Below are 7,313 nucleotides of genomic sequence, written 5' to 3' on the forward strand. Positions count from 1 at the left end.
TCCAATATTCGTTCTGTGGGCACGCTACTGAAACCTGTCGTTTCGTTCGGCGTTAATCTCCCTTTTACATGCCGATAACACAGAATTACGCTGAAAAAGCCATTTGTACGAATAATCTCCACAGACCCTTTTCGGTGCTGAAGCAAATATCAATTGAAGGAGTCGGCGGAAGGCACTGCTTACCCAGAAGAATGTATTTTGAGCTCTTTTACGTTGTAAGTTTTATAAACTCAAATACAGAAACATAAAGACTACAAGATAGACTTATATAGAAGGACATACATTCTAGAGGTATACAGATGCGTTCTTGTTACCAACATGTGGCACATTCGAAAACAAAACTCATTTTGTGATAAGACTAATCCTTACAAAACGGAGGGTTACTAGTTTCTTCCAACGATCCCATCAATTTTGCAATCTGAAAAAGAAGTCCACTTAAGTACTAACGTTAATGAAGCTTTTATGGGAAATTACTTCCCCCTTAATTAGAAGCAGAAGACCTCAAATATTCTATCTGTTTCTACAATACAATAAAAGAGTTCGAGGGATCAGTCATGACTGGCATGAGGAGACGCTTCGTTTCCTTTCTGAACATTATCGTCTGAAATATTTAACCTTTCTGAAGGCATGAAGCATGATATAGTTCATATTAATTTCAGTTCCCCCTTACAGTTAGTTGCACGATATTTTCACAGGGCACTCGTGCACTTGTTACAACTTGCACTGATAATCGAACATTTTGACCATTTGGTTAATAGCATTTTGTTCCAGCACTGAAATGCACATTGTACTGGGAGGCTACAATTAAAGTTTAGCTGCTCACGGGCGTCCAGATTGGGCGGTAGTTATCGTATGGCACTGAAACATGGTAGATATGCTAATGCGTTAATGTGGAACCGATTTCCGCTGAGAAAATTAGTTCGAATTTTGGCTGTCAGGTGCAAATGTGGAGCAGTATACTACTTGTATGACGGTATGACCCCAGCGATTAATAATAACAACGAAGTAATACTTTTCTCACTTGTTTTCCCTTTCCAGCTCACGTTCTGTTCGGAATCCATTACATATCGATATATTGCTGCACGTCCTTCTTGCATTCGCAGCGCCAGGTTTGCACCTGGCTGCGGAAACTGGAAGTAACTTTTTTCTGGGGTAAATCGGTTCTGCATTAACGCTTTAATTCTGATCCACCAAGTTTCGCTGTCATACGGTAATTGCAGTCGGCATTAGACCTCTATGAGTAGTTACACCAGCAATTATGCGTGGCGGATGTACGAGTATGTGGACCAGATGTCTACGCATAGGTCACGCAAGTCCCGTAAATTAGAGCCCGGTTCTTTTTGCGTGCGGATCTGGCCCCTCGATAGTGGAGCAGTTGTATCCCAAGTTCTGACCAGGCAAATTTGGTGGCCAAGACACAACGTGATATCAGTATCATGCCCACACAACACATTAGCACAATTCTGACATTGTGAACTGAACAGTTGTACGCTGACGATGTAGCACGATAGCAGCCGACCAGCTTCACGGATGCCGAGATGCTCGTTCCCAGACGCCGAGCCATAACAATACGCCCTTTGTCAAAGTCGCTTACATCAGTGGATTGCACCATTTGGGACCCGTATGATTCCCCATTGTTTCTGCTCCGCTTATTTTCGTTGCCGTTTCACATTTTGGCTACACCCTCAGCTGACGTTCAGTCTCGTCGTGGGGGACTGGATGTTTGTGTTGTCCTCATCATTTCATCATCAACCTCCTCATTCGTGGCAGTGGCTAGATTGGACTGAGTAAAAAACAGGACTGCGTAAAAACTGGGACGTTGTACGGGCGCTGATGACCGCGCAGTTGAGCGCCCTACAAACCAAACATCATCATCATCATCGTGGGCAGTGGTTATCATCTTTTCCCTCACCGGTGCATGATTGTGGTACCAGAACTACTCTCAGCTCTTCTCTACAGTTGACTTGCAGAGCATAGATTGTTTTATGTATATGAAACGCTGAGAACCATAAGAGCTCGAAGCACAGAAACAAAGTTTTTGAGACAAATATACGTTTGTGAAAATCATATTTGTAGGCAAAGCATCAGTCTGATAGGTTGGATTTGTTTTTTAACCAAGTCTCAACATCCTCTATTTCCTATAAAAAAATAATATAAACACTTTATGTTATGTATTTTAATTAATATTTGAGATTACTATTAATAATGTTAATTCACAAAATTTTCATGTATAGAATAATGCCAATAATGTTTTCTAGGCTGTTGTAAGGCGTGTAGTTAATGCGAAACCAGGCTCAGAAGATAAAGAACAGGTAATAAATGTACCACACATGCAGTTATAACCTATCCCAACATTTCGTGATCTTCGCTGTCCTCACATTCATTAAGCACATTCTCTGGGTCAAGGTTCAGATAAAACTGTCTGCTCCCTTCAGGCATGAAACCTAGTAGTTGTGTTAGGTCTGTGAGTTTCAAATTTGAGCTAGTAGTTTTTTAAAGTGTGTGTTTCCAGGTTTATATCTGCCTTTCACCTACGCATTTGAACACTAGATTTTACAAGGCATCTACAAAGTATGGGGAAATGATAAACTGTGAAAATTTCCGAAATGTACATCGTTACCATGAACATCAACTTTTGGTTTGATGGTGAGGTTGGTAGCACTCTTGAAAGTTTTGAAATCCTCAGCGTCCATTTTACAGTTTAAGTGCTGAAACCATGGAACGAGATTGCTGTAGCCATTCCTGCAAGAACTTCCAGCATTAATGAAGAATCAGGCGTCAGTTTAGCGAGTGAGCATTCCTACAGCAATTAAAATCAGTGCTTTCGGCCCATATGGAAGTGAATATCACAGAAATCGGGAAGACAGCTTTTTGAAAATGTTCATATATGCCTGTATAGTGGTATAGCACAGATAAAGCTGGTTCACCGTAAGATCAACAGATGTCAGAAGCATGGATACATGCTACGATCTCAAAATCGATGATTCTCAAGGCCTCATACATTAAAGATGCGCGCACTCTTAGAGTTCAGTTTTTGTAATTTGTATTTCAGTATATAAAGTTGTATCAAATCCCCTCGATTTCAGAGCTGTTGTTCAGATGCATGATTCACTTTAACGACCTGACGACGACATGGTCATTAAGATGGAGCACTAGCTTGTCATGGAGAAGCATGTTGTGGAAAATTGTGGAGATTTTTCGAAGGAAGCATCCAAGCAATTATCTGAAGTGACACGAGTACACAAGCGTAGACCTAAATGAAAAGCCTATTGCAGAATCGAATCCTGTTCCCCTCAAATGTGACTTCGTGTTAACCAATGTCGAACCTTGCTCGGCAGCCAATATTTTAAAACTTAACATCCCTGATGAGAAGCGGTTGTGTAAATGACGTAGAATTTTTCCCACGAGGTAATACAGATGGATACTCTTTTTAATCAGAAGTAATGAGAGAGCGAGAGAGAGAGAGAGAGTGGGAGGGGGGGGGAGGAGATAGAGCACGTGAGATGCGGAAATATATATGGGCCCTGGGGAATCTGACGGTAGCTCTCTTGCTGCACGCACTGTGTCATGACTAAAGTTGCCAGGGTGTCCGGCGTTTTATAAGCGTGCCTGCCCAAATATATAGAAGCCCATCCTATCATGCTTTTGTTAGGGTTTTTACTGATGTGGTAGAGAATGTACAACTAAGGCCCGTTCCAAGCTAATGACGTAAGCGAGAGGAAAAAGTGGGTAAGGAGATATACGATAAGGATATATAAGATGCACTGTTCTTATGTCTGTGTCCTATCTGATTCATTGTAGGTTGAACGAACGTAACAAACAGGGTCTCAAGCACTCTGAACGAGCACCATCACAGAAGATTCTTCCTCTACCTAGACTACATTTTAACCTTGAGAAGGGGGGAACTGAAGCTTACTTACTAGAGTTACAGGCCCTATTCCACGAGACTGCTGAAACCAACACCGTGTTATTAATGAGAAAAACTTTTTACAGAAATTAATTTCATTTTCCCCGGACATCATGAATTGTAGCTTTGGCGGCAGAGACAAAGGTGGAGCCAACAAAGTTTATAGTCTACTGATATCCGTTCCTCATACCTCTAATATGATTGGAGTTTGATGTGTTGCTCACATGTTCAACAGTTCTGTACACGCTACTGAATATTTACCATTTCCGTAGGAATCATTGTGAGGCAAATGCACAATTACTTTGCCAGCTTTACAGCACGAACATAAGCCTTGAAAAAAATGTATGCGCCAAGTTAGAAGTGTATTTTAAACAGTTTTCCTAGCATTCAAAGACTAGATAACTGACTTCGTAATCTGTTAAGAGATACTTTTACAAATGTGCGAAGCATTCAAAGCATACTTACTTTTATTAATTAACCCACCTATAAAACAAATATTTTCAAGGACGACGTCTCTGAGTGTTATTTATGGCTTTTATGGCTCTCACACTCTTTTAAAGCTAAATATCAAAGCCGAAACAAATGCCCTGAAACTTCAGACATTTCTGTTAATGAAATGATTGCTCAATGTTCACAAATCGTGGATAACAGAACTGAAAGACTGGAGCAAAACTTCTGTATAATCGAAGCTCTTGGAATTTTAAAGTGATTATCAGAGACATATCAAAATCAGGCGGAAGAATTTAGAGTAGACATGAATGAATTGCACAGAATTACCAACAACTACTTAAAATCCTAGGAATTTGAATTTAGATCCCAATTTAAGCACGTTAAATGGATGACGCTAGCTGATGTTCCAACCTGGGAACAAGCAGCAGAAATTATGGATATTTTGTCTAGGAAAAACGTAAAACTGGACTGCAACAAATTTTTTGATCATTGGCAAATATTCACTAAATTCATGTAAGAAAACCTGACTCTGCCTTCATTAAACTTTTGGCTCACGAGAAGTTGACAGCTTATTTTAATTCGCAGCATAATGGAGAATTTTATTCCGAATTATTGATTATTGCTTTGCAATGCCAACCCCAAAAGAGTGACCTATTTCACAAACGCCAAACTCCCAAAGAAACGCAATAAATTGAAAACAAACACAGATGCGATGACGTATCGTTTAAAATTATCCTGTCAAGAGCTCCTCGAAACGATTTGCAAGAGAAATAACGATCTTGATAGTATGGCTGCTGATAAGGATTATTAATATTTAACTACATATTATTATTATATCTTTTACCTCTGATTTTAATGTCTAGTTTTATTGAGTATCTTTTCGTTTTCAGTCGCATAAGAGTAGATATTTATTTTGTTTGATGAAGAAGTTGCCGTTTATTTGGACATAGGGTTATCTTAGGAAAAAGACTGAACTATTAAAAAGACTAGGTACTTCGTTCCTACCGAGATTACCAAATTGTGACGCTGCCAACTGTTTTTCTTTAGTTTAAACACTTTTCAGGTTAATATAGCAAGAAACTTACTCAGGTGTATTAATAAACTATTGAAAATGCCCAGTTCACTACTTCAGTTTATAGTGGCTAGTACTGCTCTTAGGGGTAAAGGTTCGGACAATCATAACGCGTTGTTCGGCTTTCGGCTTTTCTATTTTTGCTCCTAGTAACCGCAGTCACGACCCCAGAGAAAGTTTTCGCAGGCCTAGAGTGGCACATGTTCGCACGCGAATCAGCCAGCTCTTCAAGTCGTGCCCATGCACTGAACAACAGTCGAATATTAGTCACTGCTGCGAATTATTCAAAACATGAACAATAACGGGATTGATGTGCTATTTACTATAAAATTTTGTTAGGGTTACAGTTACAATAGTATGAATTTCAGACTTTTACTTTTAGTAACTTTTGGTACAAAAAATAGCACTTAAAACACAGAATTTTTTATTTTCCTTAAGAAGCAACTTCCTTACACGTTAATATTTTTTATGTGGAAGTCAGAGAGGAATGTTAACTAAACATCTCATATTTAAATAACAGAGTGTACATAATTTTCACGAAAACACTGAAAAGTTACGTTATAGTATCAATTTATTATTTTATTTACTGGTCGATATTATTTTCATCTGTTATGTTGTCTGAGTAAATAAGGGCCTGAATGTGTCATGTATGTGAAGTATGAACAACTGAAATTGTGAATAAGGAAATGTGAGTGTGGGAATTACGTTATGCAACCTTCATGTATGCCACAATCATGGGAAAAATGATAAAACAGGCAGTTTTCTTGTTTTTGAGATTTCAGATTTACTCGAGTTCTTCAGACGCTTAAAGGTGCGGTTAATTTGTTTTAATTTGCTTTTTGGGAATTTGTTACTTTGCAATTTCATGTATACTGAATTCCGAACGGGGCTTGGTTCAAAGAGGGACAGTACCGTGTTAAGTGAATTATAATACGAAGTTCATATCCTGCTGTGTTACTGGGCCAGTCAGAGAAGAGGTCTTTCATGCATGTTGGTGCTGGTAGAGGAGAGCGGCGCTTGAGTCGGAAAGAGTCCGTCGTCAGTTTTTTGACGAGAGGCCACGTAGCACAGAGCTCCAGACAATTTCGTTAAAGCTCGGCTGTAGTGGTCATTTGGGGAATAAGATTTGTCGTTAAGAGTTTATGGTCATTCGGGGATGACGTCTACGAATATTTCAGAGTTTTTAGTGAGGGCTGAGACCTGCCTTCGGAGGGTGTAAATTGTGCATAGCGTGCTGTGCAATCATAAGTGCGAACGCGTCCAAAAGTAATTATTTTTATTACTTCACTTCTGGAACCGTATTTCAGGACAGGCGTGATAGCAAGTGTGTGTCTACTAAGTGACAGTAAATGTTTGTACACAGTGTGCTCGAGATGAAACAAATTTTTTGTTTTGTTAATATAATAGATATGTATCAAATTAGCTTGTGAATTTACAGAAGCGAATATGAAGTAAAACTCTGTATCGTTTAACAAAAAAAAAAAAAAAAAAAAAAAAAAAAAGGTTCAAATGGCTCTGAGCACTATGGGACTTTACATCTGAGGTCATCAGTCCCTTAGACTTAGAACTACTTAAACCTGACCAAGCTAAGGACATCACACACATCCATGCCCGGGGCAGGATTCGAACCTGCGACCGCAGCAGCAGTGCGGTTCCGGACTGAAGCGCCTAGAACCGCTTGGCCACAACGGCCGGCTATCGTTTGCACATTTTTAGTGCTTGTGTACACCGTTACTATGGTTCCTAAGGTCCTTACGTTTCCACTATTTTCAAAATTAGAAAATTTGTCTTTATGCAGAATATAAGAAAGACACCAAAGAAAACTGGATTAGAAGGTAGGAATGTTAGCGTTTAATGTACCGTCGATGTGATTATTATAAATGG

This window comes from Schistocerca piceifrons, chromosome X (assembly GCF_021461385.2).
Source record: "Schistocerca piceifrons isolate TAMUIC-IGC-003096 chromosome X, iqSchPice1.1, whole genome shotgun sequence".
Taxonomy (NCBI): domain Eukaryota; kingdom Metazoa; phylum Arthropoda; class Insecta; order Orthoptera; family Acrididae; genus Schistocerca; species Schistocerca piceifrons.